Source organism: Erpetoichthys calabaricus, chromosome 15 (genome assembly GCF_900747795.2).
Source record: "Erpetoichthys calabaricus chromosome 15, fErpCal1.3, whole genome shotgun sequence".
Classification (NCBI taxonomy): Eukaryota; Metazoa; Chordata; class Cladistia; order Polypteriformes; family Polypteridae; genus Erpetoichthys; species Erpetoichthys calabaricus.
Window position 1 is genome coordinate 64,230,331 of NC_041408.2, and position 21,562 is coordinate 64,251,892.

At 39.2% G+C, this 21,562-nt stretch overlaps 1 protein-coding gene across 1 annotated transcript in view; it reads left to right on the forward strand.

Annotated features, from left to right (window-relative positions):
• The window catches only part of prkn (parkin RBR E3 ubiquitin protein ligase), a 1,136,346-nt gene that overhangs the window by 316,661 nt on the left and 798,123 nt on the right, over positions 1-21,562 (forward strand). The gene's annotated exons all lie outside the window — the stretch shown is intronic.

Sequence of the window (21,562 nt, forward strand, 5' to 3'; positions counted from 1 at the left end):
AACTTGGGTGGGAAAGTTTCTTTGTCAGTAAGCAAACAAGTGCGTCGCTAGGCTTTGGCAGCAGTGTTTTCCAGCCAGCAATTACACATCCTGCGGCACCTGTTGTTTCAGTCATTTGTTTTGTAATTTTATAATCAGCTTTTATTGTTTCTGTGCATGTTCCTTGGATTGCTTTCAAGCACAAATCAATCCAAAGTCTAATTGCCTGCATTGTAAGGAAAAATATGGATTATCTGATCCAAAATGTTTGTTTGCTGGCATTGTTGTAATCTGCATAAGTAAACTGGTGGAATTCATGAAAAGTGGATTCTTAAAAGCAAATAAAAATTAAATATGTGCTCTATACTTTGTATTGCATGAAACGCCATTCCACTGAGCCCTCGAGTCAGCACAATTCTACAAAAGGGGTACTTCATCCACATTTTGCTTTAAGTATTCCTCCTAATTCAGTGGGATGTTAACAACAACCCATAACCCTCTAGGGCACTAATTTGACATTATGCACAACAGTTCTTTGTTAGTACACAAATGACCATCCCATTATCATATCTAAATTTCCACCGTCCACTCTCTGCAGTCTCAGTGAGTCCTTTTCTGCTAACTGTCTAGTGTGACTCCATCCATAAATATTGTCTTTGAATTTATATCTGCCACTTCCATAAATGCCCCGCACTCTGCCTCCGCACCATCACAGTCTGTTCCTTCTCACCACCCAATAAAAATGGTCATGGAGATCTCAGGATGCAATTCAGCACTTTCCATGTCATCACATCAGGTTTTAATTATTTCACATCCAACTGTGACCGCAGGAAAGAACAAACTGAGGATGCGTAGGATGAATTTGCTTATTGTGTAACTACTTGATGGTGTAAAACAGAGGTATTGATGGTGTGCAAGATGACCCGGACACAGACAGGCGGACAGCGATGGTTCACCCAACACACGTTTATTTTCCATATTTACAAGTGCACCACAAACCCCAAAGTCTCCAAAAGTCCAGGCCCTCAAACAATGGCTCTTCTTCCTTCAGGCCGCCTCTTTGCCTCCTCCAAGACCTTGTCTTTCCTTCTCTCCCGACTCCAGCCCCCGAATGGAGGGAGGCGGTCCCTTTTATAATCACCCGGATGTGCTCCATGTGCCTCACTACAATCTTCCGCCGGCACTTCCCAGTGTGGCGGAAGTGCTGGCTGCGCACCCGGAAGCACTCCGGGTGTCCCCGATCCTCCTCCCCCCAGCACTTCTGGTTGTGGCGGAAGTGCTGAGGTCCAGGGCTCCCAAAGCATTGGGGCACCCCCTGGCGGTGACCACAGGCCCCTACAGGGTTGAGCTTCAAAGCTCTGTACCCGTGGTCCCCATAGCCACCAGGGCAGTCACCCCCACGTGGTCTGGGGGAGGTGTGAGCCCTCCTCCGGGGCGTCCCAGCCGGGTCGCCCCCCCCCAACCAGCTGTGACAATGGCCACAGTTGCTGTAGAGCTTCACAGTAACCAGAGCTGGACTGACATTTACAATCAGTGGGAGCTTTCCCGGTGCCCTGCTGCCTGATCTGGCCTGGCATTCAGAGAAACCAGTGAAATAAACTAATGGTGAAATAATATAATGTTACTATACTGGAAAATGAGCAGGTGTTATTGCTCTGTATGGGGCACAAATGCTTTCGGTTTAACGTTGGAGGGTTTCTTTTCTGGTTTCTGGTTGAATGGTTTCTTGTTTTTGCTCAAGTCAAGTTTTGACCTTGCGTGCATCTCGTGCTCTGACAGTTAGATAGATAGATAGATAGATAGATAGATAGATAGATAGATAGATAGATAGATAGATAGATAGATAGATAGATAGATAGATAGATAGATAGATAGATAGATTCTTTATTAATCCCAAGGGGAAATTCACATACTCCAACAGCCGCATACTGATACAAAAAAAACAATATTAAATTAAAGAGTAATAAAAATGTAGGTAAAAACAAACAATAACTTTGAATAATGTTAACGTTTTCCCCGGGTGAAATTGAAGAGTCGCATAGTTTGGGGGAGGAATGATCTCCTCAGTCTGTCAGTGGAGCAGGACAGTGACAACAGTCTGTCGCTGAAGCTGCTCCTCTGTCTGGAGATGATACTGTTCAGTGGATGCAGTGGATTCTCCATAATTGATAGGAGTCTGCTGTTTAGGAGTTAAACCTTAGCACTATGATGAGAGGTGCGTACTGTTATGTATTGAAATAAATGTAATAATGATTGGTAGTATTCTCAGGCAGCAGGGGGCGCCACAGTGGGGTTAAGAGATATCTTTGGATGAGTGGTTACAGAAAAAGATCTTAGTAAAAGACCACTGTGCAGTTAACATAACTTCTGGCCACAGTGTCTATCATTGAATGTCTGCCGTCATCAGCCTCAAATTACCTAACATAATATGTGTGTCTGGTACTTTTGTGATTAAAGTTATATACTGTATGAAGATTATTTAAAAGTTTATACTGTAATATGCTTTGAATTATATTTGGATGTTGGCTTTTGGTATTTGTTACTGTGTATTTATTTTGTTTTATTTTCGTTTCAAATTTTAATGAAGTGTAACATATGTTCACATTTTTAACTTTTTTTTTTTTCCTTTTTCCTTCAGAGTGACTGAATAGGCTACACGAAATGTTTTATTTTATATATTTTTTATTAATGAAACACATATGTGAGTGGAATAATTTGTGTTTTTCAATGTACCTGCTGTTCTTTATTTCATGATGTTTGTTAATCAACCTGTCTTATTTTTACTTTATTTTTAAAGTGCATCTCTCGCGCTCTGATGACAGAGTGACTGAACAGGCTGCACGAAATGTTTCATAGTTTTTTGTTTACCAAGTGTGTTTTTTAAAAAATGCTTGACAGAATTCTGTGGCACTGAGATATTTTTTGAGTCTTTTGTCTATTGAAGAAATTCAAAGTGGTCTTTTTTGACCAACACTTCAAACTTTGTGTCAGAGTATTCATCATTGCCATCCAGACACGGCTGTGGAGATGCTAGACTCACAGTTGAAATTGCAAACATAATCTCTGCACTGTGAAATCAACTGACAACTACTTTTTATAGTTCAGTGCTTTTTGCATGTTTGTTTTGATATAAATATTATAGAACTACATGGTTTATTTATTTATGATGTGTTGTTCCACACTTTATCAGAGGTTGTGTTGAGACTAATATTTAAGAGTGAAATGTACAGTATGTTTAAAAGCTGACTCTACCATCTCCTCATTCATAAAAAAATTCCAAGACAAAATGGTGTTTGTTGGTTGTTTGAGTCTGTGCCTGTACAAGAAAACCGATATGTATTGTGTGGCCTGAGTTAGACTTGGGAGTCCCAGCCTGAATAAACTTCCCAGTCCGGCCCTGACAGTAACCATTACATTATTACCGATTTGATGTGGACTCCCTGTTTGATTAGACTGCTTAAAAGTATTTAAAGTGTAGGTGTACTGCTACCCCACAGTATACATTTTAGAAATACATGCATAATTATATTATATTTTGATATAAAACAGTAGTCACCAAGTATTTAATTATTTTATTTTTAAGCAAATGTTTTTTAAAAAACAGGAATTTTGCAGTGACAGAGCCTGTGACTGTAAGTAAATGAGTTGTTCTTCTGCAGGACACATTGCATTTAAAACCTGTGATTATTTTGCACCTTTTTATAAACAATTGAAATGGAATGAGAGTGAACTTCAAATTGGGTTAAGCAGGTCTGAAAATGTTATGTATATAAATGGAATGAGCGTATTTAATAAGCACGCTGAATATTTCAGAATAAGGATCTGTGAACACAATATCTTAAAAGCAACACATATTATGGAAATGTCTGTAGCAAAGCAAAACACAGACTATAAAAGGTACTTTAAATTACCTGGGGAGATCAGAAACTGGTAAATGAGATGTAAATTAAACAAAAAAATCACTAAAAGGCAGAAAGCAGGTTTTGATTTACCAGCCAGCCCAAACATTTATGCACATTCTGTTATATTTTTTAATATTGTTATTACTTTATAGTTCATACTATGTTGGAATCTGTTTAATTATATAAAAATTGCACACTGATAACTGTATAATTATATGTCAGATGAGAAGACAGTGTAAAAATCACGGTGACTGATCATTTGGGTCGTTCACAGCCTTTTTTTTTTTGCATGTGCCAGTTTCATGGATTGCCTGACCCAGAATGAAAGGTGAATTGTAGTCTGGGAGTCGTCAAACTAACCTGCATTAGACAGCACAACACTTAAATCAACAATTTTCCATGACAGGCAAGTCATTTCTGGGAACAAAGGAAGTTGTTAAGGGTGCAAAGTATAAATTAATTGTTGACAGAGTTTGATGAAAAAAAGCATCATTTTATGCAATTTGTGTTAAGTGTACTGTAAAAGATTGAAGATGATTTTGATGGTTATTGGGCGAGAGTTATGTACCAAGTGTGTAATAAAACCTAGCATTTATAATGTTAACAATGCGCATTGTATATATACGTATGATGAGACACTGACATAGTGAAAAACATCATATATTTGTACACGAGCCCATCATAGCATCACCATGGCAAAAAATGAGCTGCAGAGCCGAGTCCCCAATAACAAGTTCAGGAAATTATTATTGAGTTGTACAGTATATGCCCAGCATGGCGCTCAAATCTGTACTTTCATCCTTAAGAGCTGATCTCTTTGATCATATTTGACTTCCAGTTGCAAACATACTCACTTTTATGTTTGTCAAATGTAGAATATTTAATAAGCTCTCTACATGGCACTTATTGTAAAGCTATTAAATGACTTGAAATGCATATAATAATAAATAAATGTTTCTAATTTGAATTGATTTGCCATCCATCTTTTCTGATACTGTTTTATGTTGGTACAGAGCTCCCTTTGGTATTTTTTAAATATGTGTACCACATTTCTTAAGTCATCTAGCATGATCACAGGCTTTGAATCTGCAAAATTTTACTCTTTTAATATTTAATTCATCCATCCATCATTTTTGTCAACCTGTATTTTTCTTTTGGAGCAGGAGGCTATTCATATTTAATTCATAGTACTGTAACAATATTAAATATTTTGATACTTTCTGTATAGAAATGAGAACACGTAGGGTTACCACTTACTTTAATGAGTAGATAAGAGTGATGTGTGCTTGGAAACAGTGTGTAGTATTTATTGTACAATAACAGCCTGAAATGATTTTACCGTAGTATTTATAAAGTCAGGATCTCATGAAGTTAATAGTTCCTAATACCTTTAAATTACCCGAATAATGCTTTTTGTATTACGTTTAATTAGTTTAATTTGTTAGTTTAATTATGTGTGTTATATTATTGAAAAATTGATATAAATTAACTCACATTTTAATGAGTAAGCTTAGTAATTATTTTAATTACGTAATTCTTAATGTTTTGTTCCTTTTTGTGTTATGAGCAGAAATGGAAGAGAAAATAAGTTAATGGAGAACAGTTTAGCTATTAGTTAATATAAATGTTTAGTATGCTTCGAGGTACAAGAAGGTCATTCCTGTGTAGGGGACATTTTACCTGGCATGTCGCTCTGAATGCCTATAGTGGTACATGATTTCCAGTATGATGTGACTTCTAAGCCTTACATGTCTGATTCCGGGTCGCTGTCTCTGAAGAGTGATTATCTTGTTCCATTGTCTGTGTGAATTTTGCCCCAGTCCCTCTGGTTTTCTCTCATATTCCAAAGCAGTCCATGTTAAGTTAGTTACAAGGTTCATTGTTACCTTGCCCTAAATGTTTGTGAACTTCTCCGGAGACCGCAAAATCAGTTGAAGCTAATGGGGAAGGAGGGACTGAACTAGTTTTGAGTGGATAATATTGGTATAATGGTCTTTTAAGTGTCTCTCAGGGCTAGGGAAAAGTCTGTTGACTATGCTGAACCAATTATTGTGGCCAAATATGTGATCTGAGCTGTGAGGCAGTAGTGCTACGCACTGCACCAGTGTGCCTCATACATCAAAAGATGGAGAAAGAACTCGAATACCACAAACAAAATACAACAAACAGCCACAAACTAGCAATAAGTAGATAAAATAAAGATCACTGTGCTCACTGACTTCCAATCTTAAGGCACACTTTAGCCATGCCATGACGCATCAGTGTGGGACTGGCTTGTTCCATTGTATGAAGTCAAGGTTCCAGGCAGAGTTGGAACATCTTTAGAGTTTCTCGTGTATGTTAAGAGATATTTCACACTTTCTTCTTCCATCAAGAAGAAAGAAATACCATGTAAAGAGAAATAAATCTTTTGTTTTTATTACTTCACAGTGTGTCATGTGTTTTCTGATGATAGGAAGTAGAAAGAAAGCACTCCTTTAAGGCTTGTTTTGAGATCTTAATGAGCACATGGCTAATTTGTATGTATAATTGGCCATGTGTTGCTGCACTGGTAAAGCACAGGAATCAGTGTCATATAACCTGTGTAATGCCATACATTTTTTATTTATTTATGTATTTATTTATTTTTTATTTTGTATGCATGCAGGATGGAAATCTAGCAGTGTGTCTCAAGTTTCGGTGTTTCAGTTTCACTGACGAGCCACATGCAGCAATCGAAGAGCCTTGGGAGTTGAAACAACTGTGAATATAGATAATGAGTGTGATTAGAGATGGGGAAAAATATTGGCCAGCACTCTCAAGTGCTCCTTCGGTGGATGATTTCAGTGCATCTTAGTTGCCGAAATTGCACTTTTTCCCCTCGTGTACCTGCAATCCAGTGATGGACATGTCGGCAATGACCTTACAACAGGCATGTGTGAAAGTCCTGCACATAGCTGCAACAGTTCTGTGATGTCATGCTGAACTTTCAAAGCATCGTGGGGCACATGGAAAAAAATATTCGTTTAAGCCAGCCGCATGGTGAATTTCCAAGACGGTATTCGGCGGATAATGTCACTGGCAAATACAGCTTTTTCACTGCAAAAAATGATATTGCGAATTTTGCCAATCAACACTATCTACCATCATCCATTTACTTTTATTTACTTTGGCTTTTTGGCACATTAAAAATGCTTTAGAATGTTAATGACTAAATATTTTTTTTACTTACTCCCCTTACTTGCCTTTTGCTATTTGGGATACAGAGAAAAAAGAAACATCCTCTCATAGGAGTCCTGTTTTCAGACAAATTCCTAGTCCCAGGTGCAAGTTCATTGTGTCTGTGGGCTGCATCTCCATCCAGACCAGGTGAATGCAAGTGGAGTGGAGGATATATGTGTGGGTCTTTGTAACAGAAAATAAAAGTACCAAATATTTTAGGAAAGGTCACGTTTAAAAAATGATAAAACAATTCATAACATTCTCAAACCATCTTAACAGAATTAGCACTGTGGTGTGCCTAAGCCAATCCTGGCAGCACTGAATGCAAAGCATAATACACCTCTGAGCAGGGCTCGTGCCCGTTGTAGGGCCCACTGACCCACATTCACCAATCTGAAATGCCAGCAAGAGGTCTGATATTTTTGACTTGTTTAAAATTTTTTAAGAGTATTTATTATTTGGCATGCTATGCTTACGGCTCTTTGTACATTGTTTTAAGGCTGATGTTGTTTTGTTGTTGTAGTGCTAGTCGAGAAAAGGAAAATCTGAGCTCAGACTTGCTTGTAGGCCTCGTCTTGTACTTCTTGATGAGTTAAGTAGACCCGCAATGCTTTGATTTTTGCTGAAAACCTGAAGTGTTGAAGGCCACTGTTTTCATTTCAAATTTCAAGTGTATTCTTTGCTTTTAAGGCAGTTCTCTTCAGATCACTGTGCTGATAAACAGACATACTTTGACCCAATCTTCTGTCTCCTGATGGCATGTTTGTGTTGTTTTGCAAATGTGAAATGCTGTTTACAGGCATCAGAAATTGTTTGGCAGCTCAGCTATCAAGAGAGGTTTTATTTAATGTTAATCTGATCTGTTTCTGAAAATAGCAGTGTCCTTGTTTTGAACAAAAAAAAATGATAGAACCTTAAACTGAAGAAAACAGCTCTTCTGTTATTTCTTTCTCCCATCAAGGTCCATCACTAGTCAGTTAGAGCTCTCTTCTTGCCATGTACTGTAACTGAATGAAATTCAGCTTTACTGTTAAAAGCCAAAGCCCATGCTGGTTTCCTCCTGATTTTGAGTTAGGGTGCCATTAGATACTTCTCACTGAATAAGAGTTAACATGAATTTAAGATTTCAAAGCAATCGGCTGTTTTAATTGTCTTGTGACTCAGAGACAATGGTAGTCTTGTCTTAGTTTTGTTTTAGTAAATTATTCTCACGGAGCCAGACAACTATGAGTGAATTTTGCTTAAAACTTGGTGGGATCAGTTAGATGGCTCACTGAGTGTCACATTTCTAAACCAATCTAACACTTAATGAAGGTGGCACTCAAAGTAGGAGCGGTGATTTTGAACTGCAAAGAGCAGAGGTGCTTTCATTAAATTTACCTGACAGAGAGCAAGCTTTTGATTATGAAAAGTCTCATAAAATGATCCGAATTAAATATGAAATGTGTGTTGTGTGTGTAGAGAGCACACTACATGTTTTAAAAATAACATAACCTTTTGCAAGGGAAAAACCTTTCTGTAAAATCCGATAAAAGTGAAAGATATGCTGTTGTACACAGTTACGGCAGTGTTGGATGTAAGGCTGAATGAACTGGCAGCATCATTTGTGGAAATCTGAATTGCAAAAAATGTATTCAAAATAAATGGTGTGTCATATCCCATGGAAAGGAGGTGAAAAGGACTGCCATTTAATAGAGTTGATAACGATGAGCCACAGGAGATGCAGGTTTCGGTACTCAGAACAGCCAAATCAGTAAATGTGCTGAATGACGCTGACACCACTGACACGGACAAGGCTGCACAGCATCCAACTTCTGAAGGCACACGTGAATGAACAACTGAAGTAAGCTGACATCTATAGTCATACATGTACGCATGGGAGGTAGCTAAAGAGCCAGAATGAGAATAATTCCACATCAGACTAGGGGGTGGCGGAGTGCACTGACCCGTTATCTGACTTCTCTACAGACCAGTTATGGGAAATTCCATCTGGCCCTGAAGACGTCACTTCCGGTTCCAGCCCCAATGATGCCACTTCCGGTTCCCAGTGCCATTGATGATGTCACTTCCTGTGTCAGGCCTAATGACATCACTTCCTGTTCCAGGCCCCTTGATGGCGTCACTTCCTCTGCTTGCCTTTAAAACCGCCATTTTGACCATCTTAAATAAGTTCTGTTGTGGACTCTTATCTGTAAGACATTTTTTCAGCCAATTTTGCAGCCCGGGTGGCTGGCCCAAACCTTTTTGTGTCTCTTTGTCAAGTTTATGACACTGTCTAACTTGAAATGCAAACACACCATGCCCGATTGTAGCCACAGTGCTTTAACGTGTAGTATTTACACAGATCACAATGCTTATATAAATTCTGTTTGCTGTTGTTATGCCATATGCAGTAGTGATGCAATAGTCAAAATGATAGATAGATACAGTATTGTAGCAGACTGAATCACTTCTCAAACACATGAGGCCAAGCTCCTCTTTCTGGCCCCACGAGACGATGAGTAAATAAACAAATACACAATACATGGAACATCAGGGAATAGTTTTTTAGCATAAATACTGTAAGGTCCGTCATTATTAACTTGGATCATCTTGCACAAGTGTTTCAGCCAACCGATAAAGTGACACAGCTGATTACACAATTGAGGAAAAAACAAGCAGAACACACTGCAGCTCACGCAATTCATAAGAAGACAGGGTTGCATGTCAAGTGTTCCTTTCTAGGTTAATTGAAGCATTAGCAACATCTGAATGCTCAGATCAAATATTTTGAACCAGCCACTGCATACTACCACTGTAAAGAATTAAAAAAGACAGCCTTTTTGGATCACAGTGTACACCAATTAACCACAATCAACTTTCTATAGGGTGTGTGAACACTAGAGGCGCTGTTGCCCCATGAAACCCACCAGACAGACGTCCAAGACACACTTATAAAAGGCACCAAGAACAATTTAATAATTTTCTTCAAATAAAGTGCACAAAGTACAGCACACTCCACAATTCACAAATCAATAACAATAACAATAATCCTCCTCTCCTCCCAGCAGCTCCGTCACACACCACCCAACTCCGGCTCCCCTTGCTGGGATTCCCAAAGTCCTTTAAATAGTCCATGACCCGGAAGTGTTACTTCTCTGGGTCAAACGCCACATCATCCTTTTCAAGTAGCCCAGAAGTACTGTGGGTTTCCGTCCTCGTGACTCCAAAGTACTACCGGGTTATTTATGAGCTCCACGGCACCCAACAGGGCTGAGGAAACAGACTCCACGTCACAGGATGCTTTGAGGGAATCCGGGGAACCATTGCCGTCCAGGGAAGCTGCCACCTACCATCCCAGGGGATGCAGTGCCCTGAAAAGGCTGCTTTCTGCCACTCTTTTCTTTCAGGGACGTCCTGGCAGGACTGAACCGCCGGCTGTCCATCACAGATGACATTCAGAGCAAGACTGGCTGAGGATGTCTGATTCATGAAGGTTTTTCATATTAGATCACAGCATCCTGAAGTCTACTTTCTCTAAAGCCTTAAACAAGGCTAATCATAGCCAATGCCCCAGAGACTGCTCAGCAGTACTTATAGTTTATTCGTTCAAATTAGACATAACATGCAAAACAAAAGAAAGACTAACATCACCGGGGACTCAAGGCATGACATGTCATCATGTTAAACTAGCACAATTTTAAATTAAGAAAATTAACAACATTAAAGGGTTCCTTTAAAACATAAGGACAGGGATGACAGCTCAATTTGTAGGTGAGAAGAAAATGATTATGGCATATGGGTAGTTAATGTATTATTATTGTTAATGTTATTATTATTACTGTTATTACTGCTTGTCAACTTTAACAGTGCAGTAGAATCTAAAGCCCAGGATTTTCAAGCAAAAGGCTACCTCTGACTTACTGCCTGTGTTCCAGATGTAAAATATAAAGAACAAAAGTAGTGTTCCCTGGTTTCATACAGTGTTTATAATGAGTGTTCACCCCCCTGGAAGTTTCCACATTTTATTGTTGCACACCATTGAATCGCAGTTTATTTAATTTGGCTTTTTTGACACTGATCAACAGAAGAAGACTTTCTAATGTCAAAGTGAAAACAGATCTCTCACATAAGTATACAACTCCTTAATACAACATACCTCAGCCATCCCTGGTGTGGCCACATGATTTTACAGAATGAGTCACAGAATGAGTTCAATGGAGATTTCTTGTCTGGGGTTTCACTTGATTGTAGTACCAGGGTAGCCCATGAAAAAGTGGCTGCACCTCCACCGAGACAACTGTGTTACATGGTGAAGAGAAAATGATCAAATTAGGTACTCACATTTACAGAAGATGCTGAAAGTGATCCCCTTGTGCATCAATATATCTCTGTGCCTGTTTCAGCATGTTTATGTACACTATTTGAAACGTCATGGGATTGATTCTCTATATCGCATTTTTAATGTTCATCTTCAGTTCATTTACAGTCCACGTATTTGTCTCATACATGCAGCCCTTTAAATGACCCCACTAGAAGTAGTCGCATGTTGTTAAGTCAGGTGATCGTGGTGGCCATAAACCTTTACTAATAATCGTTTTGTCAGAGAAATGCTCCCGAATAGTAGTCTGTAGATATGCAGGAAGTATGGCAAGTCTAACCATCTTGCTGGAAGTTACAATGGTCGCATTCTTAGTATGTCTATTGTGGGAAGTACACTGCCACTACAAAAGTGGTTTCCAGGGATCAGACAGCAAGGAAACAAGGCAAACGACACAACCACAGTTGTCTATCCAGTAGCAGACAAGATGGGAGTCGTCTCGGTGGAGGCGGGCCACTTTTTCGTGGAGCATCCTGTAAAAATGCACCTAATAAGGAAGGTTCAGCTTGTAGTGAGTCAATATGGTGCCCTAACCTACACAAGACAAAACAACACTACAAGGAGCTCTGTGAAAAGCACAATCAAGAGATGGAGACAAGATCCAAACCATCGAACATCCCTTGGAGTCCAGTTATCAGTCATTAACAAATGGTAAGAGTAAGACAGAGCTAATGTTAGTGATGATGACCCCTCTCGTCCTAGAGTGTTATTGCATACTTCGCCAGAGTCTGTAAGAAGATCTTCCAACATGTACGCGTGACACTAACTTTCAAGATACTTCAGGTGAAGAAAATCTCATAATTTTGCAGCATTTTTAAGCTGGGTAAATCAGGTTTTAGAAGGTGCAGAAATGTGATGACAGAAGCTTATATCTTAGTCAAAGACAACACCTACTGTATATTCAGCCACACTGAAATTCAAGCCTTTTGATGTGAGGCTTTTCAGGATTTGCTAATTATTCAAAAAGTTACCTCACTTAAAAGACCTTCAGTTTGGTCTGAATTTTTACACATAAATAAGCATCAACTACACCAACTAAGAATAATACCTGAAAAACCAACCACATTTTCAAGCTTGTGCAGTAGAATTCTATGACCAAAAGGTGCACTTAACTCTAAAAGCATAATAATGGTGGCATCAGAAGGGATTAAAATATCATTTACAACCAGAATTTAAGCTGTTCTTGTCCTGTGACTGGGACAAAAGCCAGACTGAAATTTCTTACAAAAACTGTATCTTTTAAAGTAATAGTGAAATTGTATGGTTCCATTTTTCTCTAAAGCTTTAGGAAGAAAAGGTAAATTGGAAATTGGTCTCATAACTTTTAAAACCATTTGGATTTTTAATAGAGGTTTAACAATGGCTATTTTGAAGGAATAACATCTAATGGCATCATTTCAAAGTGATTTATTAGTTTTGTGTAATAATGGTTATGCAACTACTAAAAGTGAGTTTTTCAGCATGACATTCAGAGCTGGGTCCTCAATTGTGAAGGTTTTGAATTGGAAGTTATCAATTTACATTTAGTAGGGTAGCAGGTGAAAGGGGTTATCTGATCTGATCTGGTGCTACCAGACTTGGACTGTCCAGGTTGTTGTCTTATGTCATCTGTTTTTTTTTTAAAGAAATGCAGAAAGTTGTTGCTACTAAGTGTAAGTGGAATTATGCTAGTTATACCCATTTTTTCAAGATATTAAACAAAAGTGAAGGGTTATTAATATTTTTTATGTATTTATTTGGAGGTTCAACAGAAACCAAGTAAATAAATCAAGGTAAATAGCATTCGATGTGGCTTTTTATATAAGTAACATATAAATGTTTTTTAAATAAAGACCGTCACAAAACATAATCAGAAATAGAACTTTGCACAATACCTTGGAGAGCTCTGTAACCCCTGCTGTTTCATTGAAGGAGATTCACTGGAGGGATGACAACCAACCTGTTGCTGCATCCAAACGGTGTCATCTTTCGCCTTTATGCCTAGTGCAGCTGCATTGTTCTTATGTGTGAGTGGATGTTTCTTGTGAGGATGGCTTCTGTTCTCTCTCTCCAATGTAGAACCCTCATCCTCATCTGGGTTCACCTCTGTTATAGCATGTCTTTATTTGAAAACTTGCAGTGTCAAATTGGGGGGAGCATGAATGTGACTGAGAAAATAAAACTAAATAATAAAAAAAGCTAACTTTTACAAGTACCGTAAATTTACACCGCCATTTACAGACTGAAATTAATCAAATGTATTTTTATATTCTATAATAGTAACAATAAGAGCAGCTCTCTACTCAAAACGTTAAATCTAGGAAGAACCTGGAATCAAACCCACAACCTCTTGATTATGATCCAGCAGTTCTTACTGCTGCACCACCCCAGTGGTCGTGTCAGCATCATCCCCTAACCCAATTTCTTTTTCTTAGGTACTCTTAAATAAAAGTGCACTTGTTTTGTTATACAGTACTTGTACCTTTTGTGAAAGTGTTTATTTGATATTTGGACTTCACTCTTCACATATTATACACTTCATGTCTACATTTTGTCAATTATTACTAAAACATGATAAACGTTTCTGGTTTTTTTGTTATGTGTTCATCCTACACATTCCTTTATCCTTTACACCAATCGTAGTAGACCCGGAACACACATGAAACGTGTGTATTCCAAATGATGAAATATTATTTACCCTATACAACTCCGGGCACCATCACCCAGATAAACATACTTGAGCTCTGAGAATCTTCTGTGCGACTTGAGCTGCGTTGATGTAGGAATGGGATAGCAGGCTGTGTGCTGCCTGTGCTGATTGACACATTTGGAAAACAAAGAGGTACAAGGGAATCTAAGGTGGCCCAGGTTTACGAGTTTTTTCGTAGGCTTCAGGGATTCTAGCGTTAAAAAAAGTGACAGAGAGGGGTTGGCTGCAAATCAGTGTACAAAAATGAACATCAAGAAAATAAAGATTTATAAGGAATTAAATCATTTCACATTTCTCTGTGGTGTGCTAGTCTTGCAAAGCCAGATATAAAATATATGTCTGGAGTCAACCGTGAGTTAATCTAGCTTCAAAAGTAGGTGGGAACAATTAGATGATTCACTTAGTTTGGAATTTCTAAACCAATCCAATGCCTCATGAAGGCAAAGTATTGGAGAGGAATTAAACAACAAAGACTAACAGTGCACTTCCTAACGTGGTCAGACAGGCAGCCAGCCTGTGATCATGATGGATAAACCGTGTATGGCTGAAACGTCTCCTAGGAAGACCTCTGCTAAACATAGGTCACACACATATAAATGTGTTTTCAGTGTGCGGAAAACACTCTATATCTTTATACAGTATATTTTACAAATAAAAATAACCCTCAGGAAAGGAAAAACCTTTGTATTGTCACACATGTGCGCATGGGGAACAGTTTACAGGCTCAAATAGTGTTACTCGTCAGCAGGAATGGGGGTTGGCACTCCCACCTGATCCTTCCTCCTCTTATTCCTCTGCAGTTCAGCTGCAGGCCCTGCCTCTCAGTGACATCACCACTGGTACACCCACTATTGACATCACTTCCGGAAAACCCTGATGACATCAATTCCAGTACCCAGAATATACCTTCCTACCACATAAGTTCCTGTTCTGGCCACCCTGACTCCACCTCTTCCTCCTATCCACCATAATTTTATAGAGCAGACTCAATCTGTTACTCTGAACTCCGCTTATGTAAAGACGTGTTTCTTTTCATTTGCTGATTTTTCAGTATACGGGTTGGCCATCCTTAAACCTTTTTCTGTCTGCTGCTTAATTTTTTATCACAGTATAAAACCACATTTTTTTTTAGCATTCAAGGACATCTCTGGGCGTGTGGTGTCTGTTGCCGTCAGTTTCGACGATAGTGCCACCATTAAAGTGAGGTGGAAGTAATGAAAAAGAGATGAGCTGTAAAATATGCATTTGAACTAAACGGTGTGCCATCACACACAGTAAAAAGGAGGAGAAAAGAACTGCCATTAAGCAAGGTCTTAAAGAAGAGCCACAGGAGTTGCAATTTTTACAAGACTGAGCTGAATGAAGAAGGCTGATGAAGCACATCAACCCCACACAAAAGTGGTAGAAGATGAAGAGAAAGAAAAATAAGAAGTGCCTGAAGACACTGACCTGACTCTAGCAAAACCATAAATAAGGCTGCACAGTACATAGTTATTTTACATATTTATTAAATTCATTGGTAGAAATGGAACACTACGACCCTGAACGTTTAAAGTTCATGGACTGGAGGAAAAATGGTGGCGAGTTATAGGAAGAAATCCTGTTGACGGAGCCTTTTTGCTCGTGGATTTTGTGTTCTTGTTTGAGGATCATGTCTGGCCCTGCTAGAAGATGTCTGTTTTGACACAAGATGGGGATGTATGATTGTCTGGAAGATTATATCTAACCTCTGGGAGGCCGAAAGTTGTCACAACAGTTTTCTGATTCAGTCCATCTACAATGTATTCCTTAGCACTTTCAACATCTTCTGTTTGGTCAAAATTTAGTGACAGGGATGCCCACTGTGTCAAGGGATACTAGGGTACATTCTCACCAGTTGCCAGAAAGCTCAGGACAAGGGTCTCTATTACTTGAGCCATGGCCCAGTGCTGGAGACATTCAGTGAATTCTTCTGTAGCAACAATCCACACATCAAATACCTCCACTCAGCAAGACAGACCATCACCTTCACCAGAGAAGGAGAGAAGCCATAGACACAGACACATTCAAGAACATCAAGTCTGTTAATAATAGCCTTCTACCTGAAGGTGAACCTAGGAAGACAGGTCAAATTCCCAGTCACTATCACACTGACTACCAGATGTTTTATCGATGTCTGAATTTTGTGGGCAGGTCATTTTGGCTGAACAGACTGTTACCTGGGAAGTCTGGATGTTATAGGCTAATGAGAGAAAGAGAGCCAAGTATGCTGACAAAATGACCGGAGTGCATTGTGTGTAACTATATAAGTAGAAAGGCAAGCGGTACCAGGGTAGGGTTTGCCTTAAACGTCTTAAGATAACTGTGGGTCAGGAGGACAGGTAATGCTTCTTGGACACTGTCTGGTCCCATCAGCCTCAGCTGGGTTGCTTGGGTAAGGGTGCCTAATGATGAAAGACCCCAAACTCCCGGTGACCCCAGGTATCATCATTTATAAAGTCTACAAGTACCTTAGGAGATGTCTATTATAATAACCTACTTAACCTCATATATCTGCAAAAAAAAGGCAAGATGGGGGATTGTTAGATTAAACTGTAAAGGGACTGTGTTTAAGGCATTTGGTAGGAAACTTTATGAAGTGTACACAATCTGCAGACGTCTGGCAAATGTGCACAATTGCACTCTAAAAAGAGTCTTTTGCAAATTTCTGTTTTCTGGAGCAATCACAGGGAAAATTCACCAGGCTTTATGAGCAGATGGAAGACTTGTTATAAATTTATCCTCCTGCTTGCAATCTGTCATCTAGGACCATCTCCTTTCAGTTTATAACTTACTCAGCTAAATTATTCAATTTGCTTATCACAGCTGCCATTGTAATGAGCGGCACAGTTAGCCCAGCTCTCTACCTGCATGTGCTGCTTTATCAATCAGCACCTCTTAAACCCCTGCACACTTCACCATGGAAATTAGGCAAATTAATTCCTTAAAAAAATAGGCTTTTGTAGTTTTGTAGGAAAGGAAAGAACTTTTTTTTTTTCTAATCGTAAAATCACAAGAAATAAGACAAAGGCAGTTAGTTTGAAGCATATCTGCAAACTGTTGCCTCTAGAGTTTTCATGAAAAATAAAAATCCTTGCACATTTCATTCACAGCTTTTTTTGGTTCTCCTCTAAAGTGCTAAAGGAAAAAGAAAATGGTTGTCAAGTGCTGTGTCAGAGAAAGTTATGAAAGGCGTGTCAGTCAGTAAAGCATGTTCCCATAATCGGAAAGTTCCTTTTTATTTTAGTGTCCATCTGGCGATTATTGCTGCTGCTTCACAGCTGCAGAATTTTAACTTTAAGTCTTGACTTTGTGGCTCTGGTGGATTTTGCACGCTCTTCCTGTGCCTGAGTGGATTCTTCTTTGGGTATTATAGTTTTTCTCCCACATCCCACAGATAAGCATGTTAGATTATGTGGTGATTCTGAAGTGATTGTGATGGGATACATGAGTATGAATGTGATGGACGAGTTCCTTGTTCTATTGTGCACCCAGTGCTGCTGGAATAGGCACTGGTTTCTCACCACACTGAACTGGATAAGTGTGTATGGAAATGGAAGGATGGATTTATTGTCTTTCACTTTAAGTGCCATGACAAAGCCTCTATTAAAATACATGGGAATATAAGCAAGCTGTTGAAAAACATAATATAATTTGAGTACTATCATAAACCCCTTTACAAAACATCATAATTTAAACAGGCATAAAATACATTCATTCATGCATGCATGCATAAAGGCATAAAACGATAATCAAGTGCTGACATCATCCATCATTTGTGATCTAATGCATCAAGCAGATGAAATTTGAAATATATTGCCTTTCACTGTGAGCGCTATCATAAAACCCTTTACAAAACCTTTACTGGCAAAACAAAGGAATAAAGTCATGAAGACAGTGCGGTTTTTATATTGGCCATTATTAGTAAAGTAAAGCATCAAGCAGTTGATATCCATAGCACATAATGCGCATTTATTTTTTAACCAGCTGAGTTGTCCTGTTTAATTCCCTGCTTTACTTTTTCAAACTGAAACAGTTGCCTACTGGCAACAACTAACATAACCCCGTAGGGCAAAACACAAAAGAAAATAAGGGCTCCGGTTTAGCCGTTGGAACAAAAGCGAGGTCTTTCGTGGAGCTCTGTCTTCTCAGGAGTCGGCCCCAAAAAAGACAGCTCAGTGCAGGCAGTTGGGCTTTTTATAATAGGAAGACCAGAAGGGGCGGAGCTAATTTCCTCCATTTCTTGGAGCTACGGGGAGACCAGGACATGACACAGTTAGCGACAATGTCCCCTCTCGTCCCGGTGGGTTATCACCTACCTCAAATGAGCCAGCAGGGAGATCCTCAGACGCGCATGCGTGACATGGAGTACTGTCAGAAAGCCTTTTGTCAAACCGTCACCACATTGCAAAAGACATAAAGAAAAGTAAGTAACTGAGTAAAGAAGCTGAGATGTACTGAAGGTGATCCAGCACGCTGAGCAAAGGCAAGGACCTTTCGATACTTTGAGAAATATTTAATAGTATTCAAAAGAGAAAATCTTTGTATATTTTAGGTTCTTTTTTCTTTTTTTTCTTTTCTCCAATGCTTTTGTGTGTTTATTTTCTCTATATCATTTTGTGTTGAATTTTGAATGTGCTCTCTTTGTAATTAGTATCCAATCCAAGATTTTTTCCAGTCTTTGCGCCTCGTGTGTTTACTTGATGGCTTCTGGTACTTGGGACCTTGACCTGGACAAAGAGGGTAAGAGTCTAGCTTAATAAAAGGATTTGTGTCTGTCCAGCTGCTATGTCTCTGTCATTCCAACAGATTTTACATCGTAAACATTTGTAATAATGCATTTTATTACTATCACTGTTTGTGACGTGCCATCTGTGGGAATGCAACGCATTTTATTACTACACTAGTCATTGTACCCGTGAAAAACAGGTAATAGAATAATTTAAAAATATTTATTACCTTTTGCCCTATGCATACTTTTAGCGCCTTTCCTTGGTAGCCACGTGTGTCTAAACTTCTTTTTACTGGCGCTCCCTTTCTCAAGTGGGTTCCTGAAAAACCTACTTCCCTGACTCTGTCAGTATTTTCAAGATGCCTGTCTCACCTCCTGCCCGGTTTTACACTTCCCGTTTCAACGTCCATCTTATGCATCTCACACTCACACTTCCCTTTCTTTCATATCATCAAAGCCAAACTGACCAATCACACCGAAACCAAACTGGCCAATCAGACTGCTCTGAAGGACTAGACTCACAGACCTTAGTTGATAGATGAATTACAAAGTACATTCCAATGGATGGTGCACTGCAAATGTTAAAGGTGAGGTCCATGTTGATTCCTTAGTTTTCAACCTGTCTTAGACGGGTAGCACAGCTAGTAATAAATTAATGAATAGCCCAATGAGTAAAAATTGAAAGTTTTACTTAATGTGAATTAAACTGAACAAGTTTTTAGGAAAGTGGACAGATAAATCCACTTAAGTTCCATTTAAATTGCCAGTAGCAATCCACACATCGTACGGTTGATGCAAACTTGTTTTTTTTTTGTGAGCACTGTTTCAGTGTCCTTCATAAAGCCTTCATTAAATAAGTAATGGTGGCACGGTGGCACAGTGGGTAGTGCTGTTGCCTCGCGGAGACCAGGGTTCGCTCCCCGGATCCGTCCTGCGTGGAGTTTGCATGTTCTCCCCGTGTCTGCGTGGGTTTCCTCCGGGTACTTCTGTGTCCTCCCACAGTCCAAAGACATGCTGGTTAGGTGCATTGGCGATTCTAAATTGTCCCTAGTGTGTGCTTGGTGTGTGTGTGTGTGTGTGTGCCCTGCGGTGTGCTGACACCCTGCCCGGGGTTTGTTTCCTGCCTTGCGCCTTGTGTTGGCTGGGATTGGCTCCAGCAGACCCCCGTGACCCTGTAGTTAGGATATAGTAGGTTGGATGATGGATGGATAAATAAGTAATAAAGCTTCAATCAGTTCAATTAATTTCAGTTTATTTTAGTATAGCGCTCTTCACTGAGTGCAGGTGCAGAGTGCTGCAACAAGATCTCGGTTAACAAGCAAATACCAACTTTACAAATTACTACTAATAATGAGTACACATAATAACACCCATTGGTTTCCATTAGTCAGTGTGATGTAACTCATAGTGCAGATGAAATATATGTAATATAGCAGAACATCACAACAGTTGATCCATTTTATCAGGCAGGCTGAAGGGACACAGAACATCACCAGAGGCCCTGGTCCGGACTGACACCTGGGACCTTACAGCTGACTAAGAACCAGCAGTTGAAGTTTCCACTGCCCTCCAAGCGAATGTCATCTTGTGGTCTATTTCTGCCAGGACAGGGGTTATGCCTGAACTCACCATCCTGTGGGAGGATGGAATGGAGGCACCTTTTAGAGAGGAAGAGGGAGAAGTACAAGGAGATAGCAAAGGCGTGCACAGAAGTAGAGTGGAAGACACTTGCCTATCCTCCATTGCTCCTCTATTGGAACATCCACCCAAAGATTTCTGAAGGCTGTTGGCCTTGCCGGCTGCAGGTAAAAGAAAGCAGCCAACGAATTGGCAGAGCAAGGGAGATTCTTAATTTGGCTTAGAAGAAATGATACAAAATGGGCAGAGGAAGGGACTGTCAGGGAGATGTCACTACCACTGGCCCACCATCCTGAGGTATCCCTAGATTATGACCCTGCTGCTAGCCCATCAGTACTGGCGGAGATACGTAAGGCTGCTTTATCTAGCCGGTGAAGAATACCATCTAGCTCCTTTCATGAATGGCAATATCACCAAAACTGCTGTTGTTTAAACAAAAGTATAAAGCAAAATTTGGAACTGAATTTTCACATCAGATGTCAATAGTCATCTAAAGTTCAAACTTCCAAGCAGTTTCATAATTAGATTAATTTAAACTTCTTATTTTTTATCAGATTTTGAATGCTGTTATTGTCACTGCAGCCTATGTACTTTTGCAAGCAATACAGCTTTCTGTACATTTTGTTTGTTTTCAATTGACTTTTTTCTGTAGAATTTGCTTCCTTATTTGTATCTAAATAGTTTTAATTAACAAAGAGAAGGGGCAGACACAGGAGATAAGTGATGATGAATATTAAAGATGAGCACCTCCATCAGTGTCATTCACCTGTTATACTTTGTAGAAACTAATAAAACACTTGGACCTAAAATTTTGAGCACTAACATAAATAACCAAACATTTTCAATGAAAAAAGAGAGTGAAGTGTTCATAAGCAAGGTACACAAAGTACTATTTTATATACTATAAATATAAAATGTATAAGCATATAAAACACAAGTGAACAAAGTCTGTTGGATATTTCTATATTTGTAATGGAACAGCATGTGTTTAGTTATAGTAGATGCCAAATTAAAACTAATATGTAAATAAAGGTGTTGAGTGC